At 38.4% G+C, this 23,901-nt stretch overlaps 1 protein-coding gene across 1 annotated transcript in view; it reads left to right on the forward strand.

Annotated features, from left to right (window-relative positions):
- Positions 1-3,018: 3,018 nt before the first annotated feature.
- The window catches only part of ALPK1 (alpha kinase 1), a 121,657-nt gene continuing 100,774 nt past the window's right edge, over positions 3,019-23,901 (forward strand). Inside the window, 2 exon segments of the mRNA XM_036852041.1 lie at positions 3,019-3,157; positions 15,505-15,556. The gene's annotated coding sequence lies outside the window, so the exon portion shown is untranslated.

Genomic DNA, 23,901 nt, shown 5'->3' on the forward strand with positions numbered 1-23,901 from the left:
AAACCTCCTCCTCTTTAATATTATATTTAAATATTTACATTTCATTTGTTAGTGCTTTTCCATTAATTTTTTTTTTTTTTTTTTGGTTGCACTGGGTGTTAGTTGTGGCAGGCGGGCTCCTTAGTTGCGGCATGCAAACTCTTAGTTACGGAATGCATGTGGGATCTAGTTCCCTGACCAGGGATCAAACCCACGCCCCCTGCATTGAGAGCACAGAGTCTTATCCACTGCGCTACCAGGGAAGTCCCAGTGCTTTTCCATTAATTTTTAAAATCTAATGAATTACTAGCATCCTAACAAATAACAACTTTATACTACTAATGAGGGATTAGACAATATACATAATTTAATTTATAATACAATAATTTCATTTTCTTATAAAATAAAACAGAAAGTATTTCCCCAGAAAAATGCCATACCTGGAATAAGTTCTCTTTTTATCCTCCATCTCTGGTTCTTTCTTTATGCTTTTCATCATTGTGCTGACAACTAATTCTGAGAAGAAAGTTCCAGAATGACATATTATGAGCTAACTCCTATCTTTCCAGGTAATTTCTAGCCATATATCCACCTGTCCAGCCATATATCTATCTGTCGCTGTGATTGCATTAAGGGTATTTCTTACGTGGTCAGTCTGAATCCATGGCACCAATGTAACACTTAGCACAATATAAATGCTCTAAACATGTTATTTGAACAAATGAATGGTATCAGCTTGTTTTAGCGATTTATAGTCAAGATTAGAAAATAGTCAAACCTAGAAAATAAAAATGAATATGATGGTGCAACCAGTTTTTCTAAGTGTATCATAATGTACTTCTTTTATGAGTGTACATCTCACAATAGTTGAGGCTTGCGTTATTTCCATCTCAAAGAATTTTTATCTTTGAAATCTTTCTAAAGCTCAACATTGTGATCATAAATGAGACATTCTATCTTTGTGTTTCCATGGCTCTGGGAATTCTACTAGAAATCGCTATTGGAGACAGATTCAACTGTTGTCCAGATAGTAGGGAAGATAAATGCCTCATTGCATCCCTCAAATAAGGATGATAAAAGTATCAGTACCCTTTTCTCTCTTTCCATTCCCAAGTATCCAATGCCCTCTTTTAGGCTCTAGAATACTGAATTTCTAACATTTTTGCTCATTTACTCTCAAACAGAATTTTACAAAAACAACCCTCTCACACATTTTTAAGTTGATATTCATCTTTTATCATGACTTTAAATAGCTGCAAAGGATCTAAGTCAGATGTTTAATAACTCTTTTAGATGTACCCAATGGAAATTATATATGCTAGTAATTTGATGACCCCATCATCCATTTAAAAACACATGTACAAGTTCTTCTATGTGTACAAGTTTAACAACTGGAAAGTTTATATTATTCATCTCCTTTAACTTTTATTTCCATTCCACTTTCTCCATAGAATTTTCTCCTAATATTAGTAGTTTATGTGCTTGAAAGTTATTTTAATCATATTTCTTGGGAATTCCCTGGCGGTTCAGTGGTTAAGACTCCGCACTTTCACTGCTGAGGGCCTGGGTGGGGGAACTAAGATCCTGCAAGCCGAGCAGCCAAAAAAAAAAAAAAAAAAAAAAATCATATTTCTTTGCAATAAAAACATGTGGATATTAAAATTCAACATTTTTAAATTTCATTTTTATTTCCTCTGGCTGTAGACTTTGTGTTAATTTTTTAAATACTGAGTTATACATTACAAGGATTATGAATTCATAATAGATTAGAAAGACAAAAATAAATGATATATTCTGATGAATAACTATTAAACAGAATAAGATTTTATGGAAAATGCATTTCTCAGTGAGATTTATAAGGTTTTTAAAAATTAGTTCATGGATGAATGTTACTGAAAGCTAGAATAAACCAGCATTCTACAAAAAAATGCATACAAAGAAAAGAGAAACTCTTTACATAAATAAAAGGAGACAGAAAGAGTTTTAATATACAATTCATTTGGTTATTTGAACTTCTTCTAAGGTCATATATTAAGAATTACATAGTGATCTATCATAAAAATTTTTTTTAAGTTGTCTAAATACTATTTAGCACTTGAAATACTTAGTAGCTGAATACTTAAGTAGTTTCTTTTTCTATTTTGTTGAGAAGCAGAGTTGGAAACCATCCAACTTGCCAAAGGATTTGTCACCCACTTATTCGTCATTCAGTTTCTCAATTTTGGGGAACCATATCAAAAAGGCTTTACTAAGACTTATCAAATTACTACTAATCTCTTACTCCTTCACTGGGGAGGACACTTCTTTAACCCAGCAGGCTCAGAAAGGACTGAGGAAATTAAAATATTGTTGACATCAACAACTTTTCCAATAAAATGTTGTTAAACATTTAAAAATCTTTTCATGTACTTTTGATATTTTTTGTCAAAATTTGGAGCCGCAGATTTAGATTGAAGGACGATATCCCCTATATAACACGAGTTGACAGTCCTCACTGTTAAACCAATCAACCCAATGAGATTTTCTATGAGATAAATTCCAACTTCATTTTTTTTTTAATTTTTTAATTTAATTTTATTTATTTTTTTATACAACAGGTTCTTATTAGTTATCAATTTTATACACATCAGTGTATACATGTCAATCCCAACTTCATTTTTCAATTCAAAAAACTTGGTAATATAGGTGTCCTGGTGACATAAGCTCAATTCTGCACACTAATTCTAAAATAGATGGAGCGCTGAATGGAGCTTTAACATGAATTTCTTTTGATAATAGATCAAAAACAATGTCATGTTCATTGTTTCTTACTAACCGTCTCTTTCCTCGGCTCTCAAGGGGACTGGCTCTCCATTCTGACTTAGTCCAAATAAGGAGTTTTCTTGTACTTTCTTTAGAAGAAGGAACTTTTCTGTAGTAATACAACTCCCAGAATACCTTTCACTAAAGCAATTCCTAAAGGGGCGTGTCTTATGGTGCAGAACTGCTGAAAGTCCCGGAGTTGAATTACACAAACTCTGAGACAATAACAGGCTATGTTTTCTTTCAAATTCCTACTTCCTGAAACGGAGGCCGTTTATGAGAAACAGTATATTTCAGGGAGGTTGTGCTATAATAAACTTTTTTCAGAGTTAGATTTGCTAGTTTTATAGTGTATTTCCTCTTCTTCGAGATAAAGGTGAGTATCAGCCTTTTAATGACAAAAACGCAGTAGATGTGGGTATAAAAGATGACATAGTTTTTAAGGAAGTATTTTCTTAAATTGTGACCCTGTTTGCACCTGGTGGTCTTTTCTACATTGAAATAACTTTGGAGCTCCAAGAACATTTGCACTTCTGAAAACTCCCCAGAAAGGGAGGGGGAGGGGAGAAAGGACCACCTACAGCAGTAAAGTTAGGTTATCAGGAAGAGGAGAAAAGAAACCAGTTTCTTTTTTTTTTTTTAATTTTTTATTTAGCTTTTGGATGCGTTGAGTCATATTTGCTGCGCACGGGCTTCTCATTGCGGTGGCTTTTCTTGTTGTGGAGCACGGGCTCTAGTTGCATGGGCTTCAGGGAACAGGCTCAGTAGTTGTGGCGCACGGGCTTAGTTGCCCCACGGCACGTGGGATCTTCCCGGACCGGGGCTCGAACCCGTGTCCCCTGCATTGGCAGGGAGATTCTTAACCACTGCGCCACCAGGAAAGTCCTGAAACCAGTTTCTTTTAAAGGTTTAAATAATGAGGACTTCCCTGGCAGTCCAGTGGTTAAGACCGGGCTTCCACTGCAGGGGGCGCAGGTTGCATCCCTGGTCAGGGAACTAAGATCCCCCACGCAGCGCTGGGCGGCCAAAAAAGAAAAAAAAAAAAGGTTTAAATAATAAAGTCCTCAAGTCATGAGACTTGCTAGAGCTGCTGCTAGTGGACATCTGGCTTTATTTATCACTGAATTATGATGTTTGATTACAGGAATTGGGATTACTTATTTGAAAAATTAACCTTGGGACGTTTGCCTGGAGTACATAGGTAGTGATAACAGAAACTGTCACTTTTTTGATGGCCTCAATAGTTTTGCCAGGAAACAGATAAGGCTGAAGAATTGCTCTTCTCATTTGGGATGAACCCCGAGGGGAATTCTGGATGTGGGGAAGCATTATGTAGAGAGAAAGTATGAAAAATTAAAGTCCTTCGTATTTCTATTCAAAAGAGTCCTTTCATTAACCAATTTTAGCATTTAAAATTAGGGGTCCAGATGACTTTGGAAAGCCACAGATTAAAACCTTTAGAATTGTTGGAATTTGCAGGTGGGTGGGGGCGCAAAGAGAGGCAGGATCAGAAGGGAGGGGACTTTATGGCACAACATCATGGCATCTCTGTTTGCTTCTATCTCCCTCTGCCTCTTCTTTTTACTTAGTGCAGCTAGTACTCTTATGAGAAACAATAATCGCTTTTGGTTGGCTGATACTTCATTGTTAAGAACATTTTTAATTCCTCACATGTAATCACTGTTGCTGTACAAGTTTATACATGATGCTTCATCATAGTCTCAAGATTCTGTTGTTTCTCCTCTTTCCTCCTTGACCTCAAATTCAAGTGAACCAAAAAGAGTATTAGTAATTGTACCACAGAAGCTGTGCACCCCTACGTCTGAGTGGTGTGTCAGCAGGTTACATGACTGTACGGTGTGCATTATTTTGGGTAAGGGTGGGTGTAGGTTAATTTACCACTTGGATAACACAACAGATGTAAACAAAAGCCAAGTCAAGTCTTTATATCCACTGACCAAAATAACTTACTTCTCTCTTCCCACCTCCTTTGTCCAAATCCTGTCAACCTGCAGCCTCAAAAGAAACGAAACACTTTAAATTATTCTAGCAATAATTTACTCTCCACTTCAAATGTCTTTTTGAGTCTGAGATGAATTCTTTAAGTTCTTCCCCCAACAAGACTCCAGAATTTTACAGCATCCACTTGCATGAGTAGGGAGACAATAACTACTTTAAACTCTAAAAAATTATTTTTTGAAGTTAAAAAAAGCTGTACGTAAATTGTGATGGATATTATAAAATCTCACATAAAATAATACTGTGTAATGAGCATGCCTGATTTGTTAAGCTGTAACAATCCCCCCTTAAGTGTTATGTGATCTAAGTTTGGGTTTAGAACCTGGAATTTTCCTTAAGAATAAGTGTGTGCATTTCAAAATATTTCTGAAATTCCATGGCTTCTCCCATTCCAAAAGAATTTCACTGACCCCTTTCCCAGAACACAGCACATGTACTACTTTTCCTGTCCCTTAATCTTTTGCAGAGAATGACAGCTTTTCAAAATAAAATGTTCATTGTAAATGCTTTTATTTCCTGATATTTTAAGTTCTATGGGTTGAAGAACTTTAACAGGAATGGACATTCAAACTTTTGTTGTAAACTCATTCCATATTTATGTTTATTGTATTTGTTGCCTCTCTATATGGGGGACTCTGTTTCTTGTTATTGACAGTGACATCTATTTTTTCAGGATGTTGTGATTTGCTCTGTTTACAGAGTTCAGTGAAATAGACGAATTTAAAAGTAAGAATATTATCTGATGCTATCATTCTTCTATTTCTGAAGAACAGAAAGAGATGATCATAGCTTAAATATCAGTTACATATTAATATCATTTGCCCAAAGTATGGTATACAAACTACTGATTTTAGGTGTCACATATCCAAACTTTGAAAATTTGAGTTGTGCTTAGTTTAATGTGCATTAAAAATATAATTAGCTTTTAAAATGTATGATTTCATGGATATTATTGCCCAGAAAGATAATAAGTAAAAAGAAAGTGAGCCACTTTACTATTGATTTTAAAGAAATGATTAAATAGCTACTATTACAGATAATATGCAGATATGGTCAAGATTGTTAAGGTGGCATGTAAATGGCTAAAATTTTGGAAATACTGCTGTAATGTGTTTGAGAAGTGGATATTTTCCGAACCAGTGCAATATCTTTGAACTTCACTGGTCCTTGGTGACAGAGCTCAACTGATAATACAATCTGTTGAAATTCCTAATTATAGATATACAAAATATAGATAGATAAAGAAATACTTTATCAAACTTTTATCAGACCTGCGGTCCTCATGAATTGCCATAGAATTGAAGAGATGCAGCATGTAGCTAATATTTTTTGAAATAAGAATCATAGAGAGGGTGAATTATCCCAGAATAAGCATTATAGCTCCATTTTGCTTGTTTCACTGAGACACCATTATCTCTGAAGTGGGGGTCAGGTTGGGGCTGAAGGGTGGGAGTTGGGGAGAGCATCATCTAAGTCCAGGGCCGTTAACATAACATGGTATGTGCCAGTGACCATTAAAATGGTCATATTGGCAATTTCTTTTTGGGAATTCATTCTAGGGAGGAAATAATTTTAAGTTAAGTCCTGTGGAGACCATGTAGCTCCTATGCTAGCAGACCAGGCCGACACTGATCTTCAGTTGCTTGCTGCTGAATTTTGAGAGGTAGAAATAGCATTACAGAATCATAGAGTTGGAAAGGACTTTAGAGACCTTAGCAACGCCCCCTAATTTTATTAAAAAAATTTTTTTTTCTTTTCTTAACATTAAAAAAATATTATTTTGTATTGGAGTGTAGTTGATTTACAGTATTTTGTTAGTTTCAGGTGTACAGCAAAGTGATTTAGTTATACATATACATATATCTATTCTTTTTCAGATACTTTTCCCATATAGGATATTACAGAGTATTGAGTAGAGTTCCCTGTGCTATACAGTAGGTCCTTGTTGATTATCTATTTTTTTTTTTTTAATTTTTGGCTGCATTGGGTGTTCGTTGCTGCATACGGGCTTTCTCTAATTGTGGTGAGCAGGGGGCTACTCTTCGTTGTGGTGCGTGGGCTTCTCATTGTGGTGGCTTCTCTTGTTGCGGCGCACAGGCTCTAGGCGCACAGGCTTCAGTAGTTGTGGCACGTGGGCTCAGTAGTTGTGGCTCGTGGGCTCTAGTGCACAGGCTCAGTAGTTGTGGCGCATGGGCTTAGTTGCTCCACAGCATGTGGGATCTTCCCGGACCAGGGCTCGAACCCGTGTCCCCTGCATTGGCAGGCAGATTCTTAACCACTGCGCCACCAGGGAAGTCCCTGATTATCTATTTTATATATAGTAGTGTATATATGTTAATCCCAACCTCCTAATTTATCCCTCCCCCCAACCTTTCCCCTTTGGTAACCATAAGTTTGTTTCCTAAGTCTGTGAGTCTGTTTCTGTTTTGTAAATAAGTTCATTTGTATAATTTTTTAGATTCCACATATAAGTGATATCATATGATATTTATCTTTCTCTGTCTAACTTACTTCATTTAGTATGATAATCTCCAAAACCCCCCTAATTTTAGAGGTGAGTAAATTGAGGTCTAGCAAGGAAAGGTAACTTGCCTAAATTCATACAACTGGTTTGTGACAGAGCCAGAATTAGAACCCAGGTATCCTAATGTGTGATGAATAGAAAGAGCCTGGGAGCAAGAGACTTACTGTGTGGTTGGGATCCAACATGAAGTGAACAGATCACAGAGTTCAGGGAATTCATGAACAGGCAGTATCTAAAAGTCTAAGAAGCCATGGAAGCAGGTCTCTCTCCTACTCACCATGAATGACAATCTGTTCACCAATGCTAAATAAAGATAGTTAATAATAAGTATCCATTATTCGTTAATGCATATTTATCGAGCATATTCTGTACAGTAGTCCACTTTTATCTATGATTTTGCTTTCCGTGGTTTTAGTTACTCTCCATCCGGAAATATTAAATGAAAATTTTCAGAAGTAAACAATTCCTAAATTTTAAATTGCCCGCCCTTCTGAGTAGCGTGATGAAATCTCGCGCTGTCTGGCTGGGGCGTGAATAGCGTGGATCGTCTGTTTGCGGAGTGTAGCCGCCCGTTAGTCACCTCGCGGCCATCTTGGTTATCGGGCCGACTGTGGCGGCATCTGATACGCAGGCACTGCGTGCAAGTCACCCTGACTTTACCGAACAGTGGCCCTAAAGAGCCCAAGTAGTGATACTGGCAATTCGGATATGCCAAAGAGTAGCCGTAAAGTGCTTCCTCTAAGTGAAAAGGTGAAAGTTCTCGACTTAATAAGGAAAGGAAAAAAAATCGTATGCTGAACTTGCTAAGATCTACGGTAAGGACGAATCTTCTGTTCGTGAAATTGTAAAGAAAGAAAATGAAATTTGTGCTAGTTTTGCTGTCACACCTCAAACTGCAACAATTTTGGCCCTAGTGCATGATTCGTGCGTAGTTAAAAGAGAAAGGTGTTAAATTTGTACAGTAAGATATTTTGATAAAGAAAGAAACAGAGGGAGACCACATTCACGTAACTTCTTTTACAGTATATTATTACAGTTCTATTTTATTATTAGTTATTGTTAATCTTTTACTGTGCCTAATTTATAAGTTAAACTTTGTCATAGATAATGTATGTAGGGTATATATAAGGTTCGGTACTGTCAACGAAAATTCACTTACCAAGTTAAGAAGAAAATGTTAGTGTCGAAGAAAGGGAAAAAAAAATTGACGTTTGCGGTTGAGCAGGCATTCCCACCTTTGGGGAGGTCTGGTTAATGTATAATGCAGATGAGCACGGCACGCTAAAGGGGGAGGGAGGAGGCCCAAACGGACAGAGAGAATTTTGTGCTTAAATTTTCTTGTCCTGCTTTAAAATACAAATTTTATTTCATCAGTACTATTCACGGTTTCAGGCATCCACTGGGGTGTCTTAGAACCGATCCCCTGTGGATAAGGGGGGACTACTGTTATGTCAGTCTTATTGCTACAAGGCTTATATACATTATCTTATTTAATATGCACTACAGTTTCGTGAGTCAGGTACTATTATTTGTCGTATTTGTTTAATAAATGGTAATAATTATTATTTCCACCTCTTTGCTGTGCTGTTAGCGTGAGTCCATTACTCTACCTCATGCAATACACTTCCTCCACCTCTAATTGCAACCATTTGCCAGAACTCTGCCAGTCGTCTCTTCACATCCCTCCCAAGTGAGATGACATACCTGCCAGACCAGACTTTCCCCAGTACCTGCAGCTGTGTTTGTCCTTCAGGTGCCTTCCTGACTTGAACAGATAACTCCAAAGGAGGTTCTGGCCTTACTCCAGGCTCCTGCATCCTGCTATTAAGTGCACTGTGCCTGCCCTATACACGCTAGGAGAGATCTTTCCTTAGGAAAACTTTGATAAAGGTTAACACTCACTGATGAGGGTTGGGATTAGTCATCTGTGATAGGTGGGATGTAGGGGGCAGGCAGAGTGGTAAGGATGTCTAGTTGCAAAGTAAGGCTGAAAGAAGAACGGAAGATAACACATGCGGTAACCATCCCTAAGTTAACCATAGGACACAGTAAAAGGAAGTGCCACCAAAATATGTACAGTGTCACCATGTTTTGTTAAATCACTTCTGAATATATGTAGGCATCGTAATTGAGAGGCAAAAATCAGACTGCTTAATTATAGTCAAAGAATACTCAAATTTTGAAAACTTAACACTTTTTAAAACTTCATTATAAGTATTATAACCATGCACAGAAACAATGATATCAAAATATTTATAGCGCTTATTTACTAGTGAGACCATAGGTAATTCTTATTTTCTTTTTTACCATATTTGTTCTCCAGATTTTCTACAATAACACTTTTTGCTCTCCTAATAATAAACTGTTTCAAAAATCTAAATTCTTAAATAATATATCAGAGATTACTGTGGCACAAACTTCAAGACTTTTATAATTTAAATACTTCTTGATCAAGGCTACTGGGAAGCATCCAGTAGGCTGGTAATACCTCTCACTTGCAAGCTAGTAGCCACTGTGTGTGAAAAAGGAAGTCAGAGTGGAAGAAAAGAAAAGCATTACTTATTATGCAGCAGATTTCAGAAGTTCCACAGCATCTCAACGCCGTAATTCCCCCAAGTCATGGTTGTCAGAGGAAAAGCTTTTTAGACTGAAAGCTGCACACATACAAAGTGAAAGGCTGAGTGAACATGAGGGAACCAAGGAGTTCCCCTGGCCAAATTTTTCCGAAAATATGTATCCCTTCCAGTCACCCCATCTGCTCCCGCTCAGCCTCTTCTGAATGCACAGCTCTTCTAAGAGCTGGTCTTTCATTTCACTCTCCTGGAAGGGTGTAGGCATTAGCTGAGGCAGATCAGGAGTTCAATGTGGACATCTTGAAAGTGTGATGCTTATTGGATATCCAAGTGCACATATCAAATAAACAGTTGCAAGTATGTTTCTGAAAATTTCAAGAGAGAAGTTTCAACTGGAGATAGAAATTAGATGACTGTCAACCAATACGTGGTATTTAAAACCATGAACTGAATGAAATCACCAAGGAGTGGATTTAGATTGAGAAAGGAGGAGGGCCAGAGACTGAGCCTTTGCACATTCCAACATGGTGGGGTCTAGGAGAGGAGGGGCAACCAACCGAAAAGTCTGAGAAGGAGTCATCAGTGAGGTAGTAGGAAAACCAAGAGAGTGTGGTATCCCGGAGGGCAGTAGAGGAGGAAGGGACTGTGTCACATGCTGTTGGTAGGTCAACTAACATGAGGACTGGGAACTGACCATTGGATTTAGGTATGTGGAGTTTATCAGTGACTTTGACCAGGGCAGCTTCAGTGCAGTGATGGAACAATAATCTGATTGGAGTACATTTAAAAGAGAATGGGAAAAGTCAGGTTGAAAGCTCAAGTAGGAACAATTCTTTCAAGGAATGTTTGCTGCAAAGAGCAATAGGTACTGACGAAAGTGAAGTCAGGAGACTTTTCTCCTAAGGTGAAAGAAATAATGGCTTGTTTGTAAATTGATAAGAATGAGCCAGTGGAGAGCAAAAACTTGGTGATGTAAGAGGCAGAGAGAGGAGAGAGAAAACATGCATCAATGTGCTTGAGTAGAGAGAGGGGTAGAATTATTGCGTGAATGGAATGATTGGTTTTAGATAAGAGAATGGATTATGGTTTTCTCTGGGTACATGCCCAGTAGTGGGATTGCTGGGTCGTATGGTAGTTCTATTTTTAGTTTTTTAAGGAGCCTCCATACTGTTCTCCATAGTGGCTGTATCAATTTACATTCCTACCAACAGTGCAAGAGGGTTCCGTTTTCTCCACACCCTCTGCAGCATTTGTTGTTTGTAGATTTTCTGATGATGCCCATTCTAACCGGTGTGAGGTGATACCTCATTGTAGTTTTGATTTGCATTTCTCTGATAATTAGTGATGTTGAACAGCTTTTTATGTGCCTCTTGGCCATCTGTATGTCTTCTTTGGAGAAATGTCTATTTAGGTCTTCTGCCCATTTTTGGATTGGGTTGTTTGTTTTTTTAATATTGAGCTGCATGAGCTGTTTATATATTTTGGAGATTAATCCTTTGTCCGTTGATTCGTTTGCAAATATTTTCTCCCATTCTGAGGGTTGTCTTTTCATCTTGTTTATAGTTTCCTTTGCTGTGCAAAAGCTTTTAAGTTTCATTAGGTCCCATTTGTTTTTGTTTTTTGTTTATTTCCATTATTCTAGGAGGTGGGTCAAAACAGATCTTGCTGTGATTTATGTCAAAAAGTGTTCTTCCTATGTTTTCCTCTAAGAGTTTTATAGTGTCCAGTCTCACATTTAGGTCTTTAATTCATTTTGAGTTTATTTTTGTGTATGATGTTAGGGAGTGTTCTAATTTCATTCTTTTACATGTAGCTGTCTGCTTTTCCCAGCACCACTTACTGAAGAGACTGTCTTCTCCACTGTATATCTTTGCCTCCTTTGTCATAGATTAGTTGACCATAGATGTGTGGCTTTATCTCTGGGCTTTCTATCCTGTTCCATTGATCTATGTTTCTGTTTTTGTGCCAGTACCATATTGTCTTGATTACTGTAGCTTTGTAGTATAGCCTGAAGTCAGGGAGTCTGATTCCTTCAGCTCCCTCAAGATTGCTTTGGCTATTCGGGGTTTTTGGTATCTCCATACAAATTTTAAGATTTTTTTGTTCTAGTTCTGTAAAAAATGCCATTGGTAATTTGATAGGGATTGCATTGAATCTGTAGATGGCTTTGGGTAGTATAGTCATTTTCACAATATTGATTCTTCCCCAATGTTCATTGCAGCACTGTTTACAATAGCCAGGTCATGGAAGCAACCTAAATGCCCATCGACAGGCAAATAGATAAAGAAGATGTGGTACATATGTACAATGGAATATTACTCAGCCATAAAAAGGAACAAAATTGGGTCATTTGTAGAGACGTGGATGGACCTAGAGACTGTCATATAGAGTGAAGTAAGTCAGAAAGAGAAAAACAAGTATTGTATATTAATGCATATATGTGGAATCTAGAAAAATGGTAAAGATGAACCAGTTTGCAAGGCAGAAATAGAGACACAGATGTAGAGAACAAACATATGGACACCAAGGGGGGAAAGTGGCTGCGGGGGTGGTGGTGGTGGGATGAACTGGGAGATTGGAACTGACATATATACACTAATATGTATAAAATAGATAACTAATAAGAACCTGCTCTATAAAAAATAAATAAAATAAAGTTTAAAAAATAAAATAAAATAGATAACCAACAATGACCTACTGTTAAAAAAAATTAATTAATTAAAAAGAGTTGTTACAATGTACACTCTCACAAAGCAGTATAAGCGAGTGATTTTAGCCCTGTTTCATCCAGTGTGCTTTGTAATTTTGCAATTATCTGTTTTTATTAGTTTCACATTTCTCAGATTTATCTACCTCCGTGTGAATCAGATGGTCCAAACATGTTAGTGAGACCAACACTATCCATTTAATTGCTTCAGGAGGTAAGCATCCTTTAATCACTAGTTAAGTAAACAAATCAAAGGGAATGTCCTACTGATAGTAAATCAAGACCATCATTTCCATACACAAAAGACAGCATATTAAAGTTAATTTTTTTACTGACGTAAACAGTTCCTTGATTTTTATCTCAAGCATTTAAAAATCTATTTTGTACTCTATGACATCTCAATAAACATTTGTTGATTTTCTTTTAAACATACGCACAAAGAAAAAAAAAGAGAATGGGTGATTCATCTCTGACAGCAGATGGGAAGGCAGGGTGTGGGGTACAGCTGCTGTTAGATTGGTAGAGGGGGGTGGGAGTCTGTGGAAATCCTCTTCTGATTGCTGAGAATGAGGGTAGAGGAGGGAGAGAAAGTGTGAAATAGGCATCTAAGAGATTGGAAGGTGAATGGACCCAAGAAGTGCAGTGTGATTGCAGCATTAGTTGCTGAAGTTCTGTTTTGCTGAAAGCCTGCTTTCGGTTTTAAGGTTCATTGGATTCACTGGCAAAATAGCCACTCGTTTCACATAAATAGCTTTAATCAATTCTTTAATGAAAGGTGATTCAACTCAATTTCAATATACAATCATTAGAAGGAAAGAAACAAGAATATTAGGGAAACATAACGGTATACGTCACCGAATTGGGCTGACACCTACTTCCAGATCCAAATAGCAGCTGCGAAGTCTCGAGTGACAGCAATCTGGAGCCCCAGTTGGGAAAGGTCCCGGGCCGTGCATCCGCCTGACAGGTGAGACTTCAGATTGGAGTTCTGGGGGCTTCCGTTTATAATTCCAGGCCGCAAATTGATATCATCAGTTTGCGTGCAAAAATGCAGCTCTGGATTCACTTTAAAAAATGCTGTTGATTTCACCATGTGAGTCACAAGATTTTCCAGACCCTGGGGGACTGGCCAGGTCCCCAGGGCTCAAGAAATTCCAAGACCCACTCCCTTTCTTATCATAAGCGCCGCTTGACTTGCTAGCAGCAGTTATTAGGTGTGCATGCAGGGGCGGCGCAGTCCGGGCAGGGCCACAGGTCTGGCAGAGGCCTGCTTCTGCCTCTGAAGCCTGAATAAGACTACTTTATTAATTTTCCCAACAGGTTCAGAGTCAGAAATTTAAAGTGAACAGGTGGCACAGTTATGTTTTTTGTCCCATCATTGCTCAGCTGTGTAAAAGTTGGATTTAACTAGAGTTGTGATTTTGACCTGCAAATATTAAAAACAAGGGAGTCAAAGGTGTATGTGGATGGTGATTATCATGATTGACCATGGAAATTAAGCTGGTTAAAAAAGAGACAGGACCTCAAAGGGGGTGAGGGTCCATGGAAAGGTGATAGGATCAGTGGATTAGAAGTCCCAGTGGAACGTTAGGATTGTTGGATTTGGGAGACTCAAAAGGGACAAGATGTGTGGTAGTGGACGGAGAGGGGAACACATGAATCTGAAAGTATGGAAGAATAAATTTGGTCATAACAAAGTGCAGGCTGTATGACCTTGGCAACGAATACCTAAAGGTGGGTTAAGGACAAGATCTTTGAAGAAACAATTCCAAGGAACTGAGAACCCCTCATCACTATACAGTTGAATTCTCCAAGAGTAGGGGTGGTTTGGAGAGAACAGTAATGATCCAGGAATTAAATGCCCTGGGAGTTGGCAGTTGACAGCAACAATGAGGGGCAGTGGGTGATGACATGAAATTCAAAGCTGTGGGGGGAGGGGTGTGCAGCTTAAACAAGGAAGGAAAAAGCAAGGTCCAAAGTGGCAATAAAGCACAGGAGGCTGCTTATCCAGAACTGGTGGTTCCGGGGCGCTAGGAACCTAAGCTGCCCCTTGAGAGATTTTTCAAGGTGATTGAAAAATGTAAAGCGTTATGAAATGTAACGTATTGCCTTTTTTTTTTTTTTTCCCGGCCACTCTGCCCAGCAGGCATGTGGGATCTTAGTTCCCCGACCAGGGATCGAACCCTTGCCCCCTTCAGTGGAAGTGCAGAGTCCTAACCACTAGACCACCAGGGAAGTCCTGTATTGCCGTTGTTAACATATGAAAAATTAGTGATTATTATTGCAAACTCTTTTAGCAAAATGTTTGTATAAATAACCAGGGGAATTCCCTCTCTCTGGCAAGCCCCAAAAGTAATAAATAGATTTTTTAAGAAGTCGGTGAATGAAAGTTCAGAACTGCAAGAGACAAGATATCCAGTAGGGTTTTTTCTGCAAAGGCTCTCTATTTCCTGCCTAACAAAATTATCAGGTAGTACCACCCCTGATAGTTTAGACCTGCAATAGTGAGGTTTCTCTCCTTTATGGTTAAACTGCTTCAGAAGTCTAAGGAGAGATTTGAAACCTCCTCCTCTATTTAAGGGGATGGGGTAAGGGGGAGACCAAAAGAGATTTGTACCCCGTCAGGCACTCTGGACAGGATCTGGTCTTCCTTGATGTGATATTCCTCCTCCTCGTGTATCTAAAGTGAGGAACAGCGATGACCAACTGTAACTTCTCCACTCCCGCTGGGGACACAGGAACATGAGTTTCCTTTGTTCTCTTACCCGGATGTTTCAGATAGCAAGCATGCAACAATGCCTATGACATAATGCAGGAAATAAAGAGTAGAGATTATTTCCTACTGTGTTTATACTTTTATTATAAGAGAGGCCTCTGAGTTTAACTTTTTTTTTAACTAGGAAGTTCTTCTAAATCAGAAGTGGATTGAAATCTAATAAACACGGATTTTGGGTAAGTTTTCATGTGAAACTTTTGAATTAAATTCTTTTTTCCTAATGATGTAGCTATATATAGTCATTGTAGAAAATGTGAAAAGAAGAGGAAAATAATCAACAAATATTACTTAGAGGCAAAGACTCAATATTTTGGTGTATTCTGATTATTTTTAAATTATTTTCTTAAATTGTGGTAAAATGCACATAAAGTTTACTTTTGTAACTATTTTTACGTGTACACATTTAGTGGTATTAACTTACATTCACGTTGTTGTGCTACCATCACTCCCATCCATCCACAGAATTCTTTTCATCTTGCAAAACTGAAACGCTGTACAATTAAACAAACACTTTTCATTCTCCCCTCTACCCGCCCCCTGGCCACCGCCATACTACTTTCTGTCTCTCTGAATTTGACAACTCTAGGGACCTCATGTGAGTAGAATCATGCAATATTTGTCCTTTTGTGACTGGCTTATTTCACTTAGTACAATGTCCTCAAAGTTCATCCATGTTGTAGCAGTTGTCAGAATTTCCCTTTTAAGGCTGAATAACATTCCATTGTACGTATATACCACATTTTGCTTATCCATTTATCTGTTAATGGACACGTAGGTTGCTTCCATCTTTTTTTGGCTATTGTGAATAGTGCTGTTATGAATATGGTGTACAGATACCTCTTCAAGCCCCTGCTTTCAATTATTTTGAGTATGTACTCAGAAGTGGAATTCCTGTATCATATGATGATTCTATTTTTAATTTTTTGAGGAACCACCATACTGTTTTCCATAGCAGCTACACCATTTTATATTCCCACCAACAGCGTGCTAGGGTTCCACCTTCTCCACATCATGGCCAAAACTTTTTCTGTTCCTTTTTTTTTTTTTCATAGTAGCCATCCTAGTGGGTGTAAGGTGGTATCTCATTGTGATTTTAATTGTCATTTCTTTAATGGTTAGTAATGTTGAGCTTCTTTTCATATGCTTATTGGCCATTTGTATATCTTCTTTGGAGAAACGTTCAAGTCCTTTGTTTTTTAGTTGGGTTTTTTGTGTTTTTTTTGTTTGGTGGTAGGAATTCTTTATATATTCTGGATATTAACTCCTTATCAGCTATATGATTTGCAAATATTTTCCCCATTCCATGGGTTTCCTTTTCACTCTCTTCATTATGTCCTTTGATGCACAGAAGTTTTTTAATTCTGATGTAGTCCAATTTATCTAAAAGTGGGATACCTCCAACTTTATTCTTCCTTTTAAAGATTGTTTTGATTATTTAGGGTCCCTTGAGATTTTATATGAATTTTAGGGTGGATTTTTGCTATTTCTGGAAAAAACATCATTGGTCCTCAGTGACTTTTTAAAATATAATTGCTATCATACTGTATGAACTATTTTATATTCTGCTTTTTCTTAACATTATAATATAGTTATCCCATTAAAAAATAAACATTAGTTCTTTTTTTTTTAAATTTTATTTATTTATTTATTTTTATTTATGGCTGTGTGGGGTCCCCGTCTCTGTGCGAGGGCCCTCTCCAGTTGCGGCAAGTGGGGGCCACTCTTCATCGCGGTGCGCGGGCCTTTCACTATCGCGGCCTCTCTTGTTGCGGAGCACAGGCTCCAGACGCGCAGGCTCAGCAACTGTGGCTCACGGGCCTAGTTGCTCCGCGGCATGTGGGATCCTCCCAGATCAGGGCTCGAACCCGTGTCCCCCGCACCGGCAGGCAGACTCTCAACCACCGCGCCACCAGGGAAGCCCATTAGTTCTTTTTATTGAAACACTTCATAAACATACTTTACAGTGACTACATAAAGGAAAATATAAAATGGAAGTATAACTGAAAGATTAGAAAACATTTATGCCTCAAATTATGTGACATCTGTATACTTTTCAATACTATAATCATAAAAATGAGAAAAATTTGATTTGAGACATGTCAGAGTATTAGGATGCAATATTTATACTGTGAGTAGGAAGGAATGACAACCAATTGTATTAGTTTAAAAGACTGTTAAAATATATGCTTATATTACTTTTGACCAAATACAACTCTGGAATTCATTTATTTACTCAGCAAATATTACTGAGTCTCTGTAGTTTTTGAAGCCCTGGAAACCTAGATATACATTAGATATGGTCTTCACCCTCAGGGAAAGGGAATAAATACTAAAATTTCATGAAAGTCTAGTATGAGTCATGAGCCATGTGAGATCTTAGTTCCCGGCCCAGGGATGGAACCCGCGCCCCCTGCAGTGGAAGCGTGGAGCCTTAACCACTGGACTGCCACTGAATTCCCTCACTTTCTTTTTTAATCTTTGCATTAAACCTGTGGGGAAGCAGTGTTAGCCCCATTTAGAGATGAGGAAAATAATGTTCATTTCATAAAAGCTGACCAAAAAAATAAAATAAAATAATTTGGGAATTGCCTGACGGTCCAGTGGTTAGGACTCTGCGCTTTCACTGCCGAGGGCGTGGGTTTGATCCCTGGTCAGGAGATAAGATCCCCCACAAGCTGCACGGTGCGGCCAAAAAAAATAAAATAATTTAACAGCAAGGTCCTGCTGTATAGCACAGGGAACTATATTCAATATCCTGTGATAAACCATAATGAAAAGAATATTAAAAAAGCAATGTCTATATGTGTATAACTGAGTCACTTTGCTGTACAGCAGAGATTGGTACAACATTGTAAATCAACTGTACTACTTCAATAAAAAAAAATTAAACATTAAAAGAAAAGCTGAGCTACCTGTTGAAGGTGACACAGAGAATGAGTGGCAGAACTAGAATACAAGCTCAGGGCTGTCTGTTCCACAGCTCATGCCCTTTTCACTCTCCCAGGTTGCCTTTCAGCCATTATGACCTAGCACAGGAGACAGGAGTATATACAACTAACTGTAACATGAACAAAAAACCGTGATAGCAGTTAATTCTGCTAGATAAGAGTCAAGAAAGGTTTTAGAGGAATGGCATTATAATCTAAGACTCGAAAAGGGAGGATTTCATTAAAGATGGGGAGAGCAGCATTCATTCATTCATTCACTCATTCATTCACTTATCTGTTCACAGACCTGCACTGAGCTTCTCCTGTGTGTTAGTTACACAGCTAGCTCCAGTTGTGTGCTGGAGATTCAAAAGAGAACCAGTGAGACACTGGCCACTCTCAGGAGTCACAGTCTCTTGGGAGACAGTTAAGTAACTGATGTATGACAGAGCCTCGGACCAAGCTCTGCCACAGAGTCAAAAACAAAGTGCTGGGGGATGCTATTCCAGGATACTAAGGGCAGGTGCTCAATGGCAGAAACTATGCTGCACTGTGTGTAGTGCTGAGCATGGCAGGTTGGACTCTCCATGCCAAGATCAGAGGCTTGGACTTCATCCTATAGGCAACAACAAGCCAACAGACATTTTTAAGTAGAGAAGTGACACAGTTCTGTTGTTAAGAAGCTATCTGGCAGTCCGTGAAGAGTAGAACGTGGAAATGGGGGAAGAGACAGGTAGCAGGAAAACCAGTATAGGGGCTAACAGTCTGAACTGGAGAGGACCCAGTTCAGGCAGCAACAGGAGAGACAGAGAGCGTGGAGACCACATTTATGAGAAGCTGGCAGACCTCATCGACTGTAGGATGTGTAGTGAGAATAAGGTAGGAGTCAAGAGAATAGTGTGAACAGAGGATTCAGGTGATATGTATGTTCAGAACCACTGCATTATTTGAAAGTGAAGGACCTATGGAGCATTTCATAAATAGATAATACTCTTTTGAATTATCAGTATTTCTTTCATATATTTAGTCATTCTAAAATACTCTAATAGTTTAATAGATTTTTTTTCTCTCAAGCAGTTTAAACATGCCCTGCAGTGCTATTTACACTATTAATTTGGTTAGCAAACTCTTTCCCCATAGTACAAGTGTAATTTTTATTGTTGTTATATTAAAACATCATAGAGATAAAACAATGGATTAATTTTTTTTCTATAATGAAATTCAAAAAGATTAATGGATTTTTACTGAAATGGAGTTAAAAGAAGATTATTGGTTAGGTAAATATGTCACTATTTTAATGTTTCAAAAAAGTTTTCCATTTTCTTACATCATTACTCAGTCTTGTAATTTATTGGTATCTTTTTTGTTCTGTGGAGTACCGTATTTGTTTTCATTAATAAGTAAAATATACATCTAGTTAAAAGTTATCTCATGTGCCTGTGCTGTTATGTGCCACCAGAAGAGGGCGGCAGTGAGGCGTTAGAAAGAATAAATTAACAGGCTCTTCAATTGCAGAAAGGCAGTTAAGATCATGATGTGAATGACGAAAACATTTGTCCGGGCAGACATCCTAATTAACTGACTCATTTTCTGAGCCAGAGACTATGACATAAACATTGTCACAGAATTTTCAGAAAATCTGATGATGGTCTTATAGTGCAATACAGTAATAAATTTGTGGAAATTTCTGTTAAGATTGGTGAGGACCGACACCAAGAGATACTTTGAAAATTTTACATCAGTTTGAAAGGAGATTGGAGGGTGAATTAAAAGTAAGCATGTTGTTTCTTGTCATTTCAACAGTGTAGACAGAGAATGTAATAGTTTGTAGAGACAATAAAAGGCATTATCTTCTTTGAACATTGTAGATATTCCTGAAATAAAAAGAAATATTTCGAACTTACCAAACATGCAGTAAGCAATGCATAGGACAAATTGACTAAGAGAGGTTGCCCAGACTTATCCAGTATCTTCTTTTATAAATATTTAACAACCACAAATTTTTTTTATTGAAGTATAGTTGATTTACAATGTGTAAATGTTGTGTTCTGATGTACAGCAAAGTGATTCAGTTATACATATATATATACCTTCTTTTTTTAATACATTCTTTTCCATTATGGTTTATCACAGGATATTGAATATAGTTCCCTGTGCTATACAGTAGGACCTTGTTTTCTTTTTTTTGATTGTTCATCTTTTATTATTATATAGCTTAGTAGTGGAAGAAATGATTGTGGTCAGTACATGTATGAAAATTATGAAGGTCATGTTTAGATAGTAGGACCTTGTTTTCTATCCATTCTATACATAATAGGTTGCATCTGCTAACCCCCAAACTCCCACTCCATCCCTCCCCCTTGGCAACCACATGTCAACAACAAATATTTCTGAATACCTCTTATGTGCTAGGAATTATTCCAGGTGCTGAATATTCCAGGATATAGAACAGAACAAAACAGGCACATTCCCTGCCCAGTTGGAATGTATATTATAGTGGGGAGGATAGACTTTACACAAAGCCTCACAATTAATTCATTAGTTACAGTTGAGAGAAAAAATGGAAAACAGTCTACCACAGAGCCCTAAATAAATTAGTTTGGGCTCAACCCCCAAATTGGAAATTAAGTGAAGTTTTAAAAAGGACTCAAGAACAACTTGTCTGAAGTTCTTAATACCCATTTATATTACTTATGTCTTTCACAATACATAAAATGGATCAGGTAAAATTTATAGAGTTGTGAAAATAACATTGTAAAAGAGTATTTGGGTAGTTGATATGCAGCAATAAAACACTTTGCCAATTTGAAGTGTTGTAAAATGCCCCGTGCCTCCTTAGACTTCTGTTTTGTTTCTTTGACCTCCATTGTATGCACTTCCCAGTCCTGGGTTGGCTCAGCTCTCTAAGCCGGAGCTGAGACGGTTCCCCAGCTGACTCTGAATGAGATCCATTAAGGTGAACCGTAGCTGGGTTCTCAAAGATGCTTATCGATTCTTTTATTCATCCTTAATTGATTGTCTTTCCAATTCTCCACAGAACCTGTTTCAATCCAGGATCTCTCTTTTCAAGCTGAACTCACTCCTGCCAAATTTCCATCTATTTGACTTAGGTTACCGGGTTATCCACGGTGAACTCCCAGATTTTCTCTAAATCATTAGCCATTCATTTCTCCTTCCATTCTGCCTCAGAAAAACAATGTTCTACCTTGTATCCAAGCCTACTCCTTCTATCTTCTTAAACCAACATCTTTTTACCTATTTTGTGATTTTTCTCATTATTCATAGTCCCTTTCTTTCATCTCTCTTTTTAAAAAATTTTGCCTTCTGACATCTTCTCCTTAGCCTACGCACATGTTCAAATCTAATGATTCTTATGAAATATTCATTCCCCTTGAGACTATATTCTTTTTCCTTCCCTTAACAGCAGTGCTTCTCAGAATAGTTCTGTTAAACTTCCTTGTTTAACACTCATCCATCAACTTCTTCTGGTCTGTCCTCTTCTGAAATGTCTATTTACAAGATCAGTGAGAACATTCCAGGCACCCAATCTAGTTGCCGCTTCCTAGTTGTTATCCTGGGGCTTCCTGTAGAACTTGTTGCACAGTATCATGTCTCTACACTCTCCTGGTTCTCACATTTCCAGCTGCTTCTTCTGCAGGCCACTGTTTCACTATTTGGCTCCTGGATAGAGGCATTCTCTAGAAGTCCATGTCTTCTTCATACCCAACCTTTGCCTCCTTTAATTTCATGTAATGGCTTCAATTATTGCCCCCGTGTGGATGATTCCCAGATTTGTCTCCTGTTCTAATCTCTCTCCTCAGTTTAACTAACATTTCCCACCTCTTGTAGAGAGCGCCATTTCTCTACAAGGTTTCATGGGCACTTCAAGCAGAAATGGCCTGAACTCATCATCTCTCAGTGGTGTCCGGGCACCCTGGACTACCTGCTGGTTCCTGTTATGATCTGCAAGATCCTTCTGCATCTTTGCTCTTGCTGTGTCCCCATCTCATGCCATCTGTCTGCAATGCATCTCTTCACACCATTTCCCTTGTTTCCTATACCCTGCCTCTCGCCCATTTTTCCTACTTGTTGGTGTCTCCATCCTTCAGTGTTTGGCTCATGTTTGGACTTCTGAATAAACAATAACTGAACTAAATCTCCTCTCCCCCATCCTTTACCCATTCTTTGCTTAGAATTCAACTATATCTGATCACACTCAGTCTTGTATTTGAGATACACATTTGTGTTTGCTGTCTCTATTAAACCCTGAGTCCTAAAAGTACTGGGACTATGTCTCATTCATCCTTATATCCCCTGCAGACCCTGGCACATAGCAGAAACCATGGAAATTTTGCTTAGTTTGCATTGTTGGAAGAAAAGTACCACAGATCTTAATTTTTAAGAATTGTTACTTTTGGGCTTCCCTGGTGGCGCAGTGGTTGAGAATCCGCCTGCCAATGCAGGGGACACGGGTTCAAGCCCTGGTCTGGGAAGATCCCACATGCCGCGGAGCAGCTGGGCCCGTGAGCCACAATTACTGAGCCTGCGCGTCTGGAGCCTGTGCTCCGCAATAAGAGAAGCCGCGATAGTGAGAGGCCCGCGCACCGCGATGAAGAGTGGCCCCCGCTTGCCACAACTAGAGAAAGCCCTCGCACAGAAACGAAGACCCAACACAGCCATAAATAAATAAATAAATAAAGGAAGAAACAACCCCTCTCTAAAAAAAAAAAAAAGAATTGTTACTTTTGCAGAGCGTGGAATTTGTAATATGCAGGCTGCAAATTTGGGAGAATGTAGAAAGTATAAAAACAAATTTATAATGAATAAAGTTGACATTTTTACCTTTGTCCTATTTTAGACAGACTTTTAGGGAATTTTACTCTGCAAGAGGCTTGTTTAAGGGTGATGAAATTCTTGGAAATTAAGATTGTTTCAGGGTCTGGGATTTTATTTTACTCTCCTTAGAGTTAGTAAGTTAGCCTGCTACTGTTCCATGGATGCTGGCAGAAGACATGAGACTCTTGGGTCAAAGGCAAAGGACTTTGCTACTGAGAGCACGGCAAGCAGCATGAGCATTACGTCGCCATCAGTCCTTCATGTCCTCCTAGTCCAAAGGGGTGATACTGCGCGATCCAGGTGGAGGTTAGTGGGTTTCTGTTGCAGACAAGGAACATTGAGCTTGGGGAATCCACTGCTTTTATAGCAAGGCTACTCTTTGGCCCAGAGTAAGACATTACCTCATCCCTCAAGGTTGAGTCAAATACAAACCTGATAGATAGCCCAGGCAAGGAGAGATTGGTCTGGCATTCTTAACATCCAGCGAGAACTTGCAGACATGCCCACAGCCCAGGGTGGATTGCCCCTCCCCAAATCGTGTGGTGAGAATAAGGATTGTGGTTATCCTGGCACATCAGAGGGGCTCAATAAATACTTGTTGAGTCAAATTAATTAATGAGAAGAAGGGGAACCGCTAAGGAACTGAAAAAAGGCAGAGTCCCCTGTTTAGGATGACCATCCCCTGAGAAAACAGTTCTAGATTTCAGATCTGATTAGGAGAAAAAAATCAGAGGGCTAATGAGAATAAGATATTGTAG

The sequence above is a fragment of the Balaenoptera musculus genome, chromosome 5 (genome assembly GCF_009873245.2).
Source record: "Balaenoptera musculus isolate JJ_BM4_2016_0621 chromosome 5, mBalMus1.pri.v3, whole genome shotgun sequence".
Taxonomy (NCBI): Eukaryota; Metazoa; Chordata; class Mammalia; order Artiodactyla; family Balaenopteridae; genus Balaenoptera; species Balaenoptera musculus.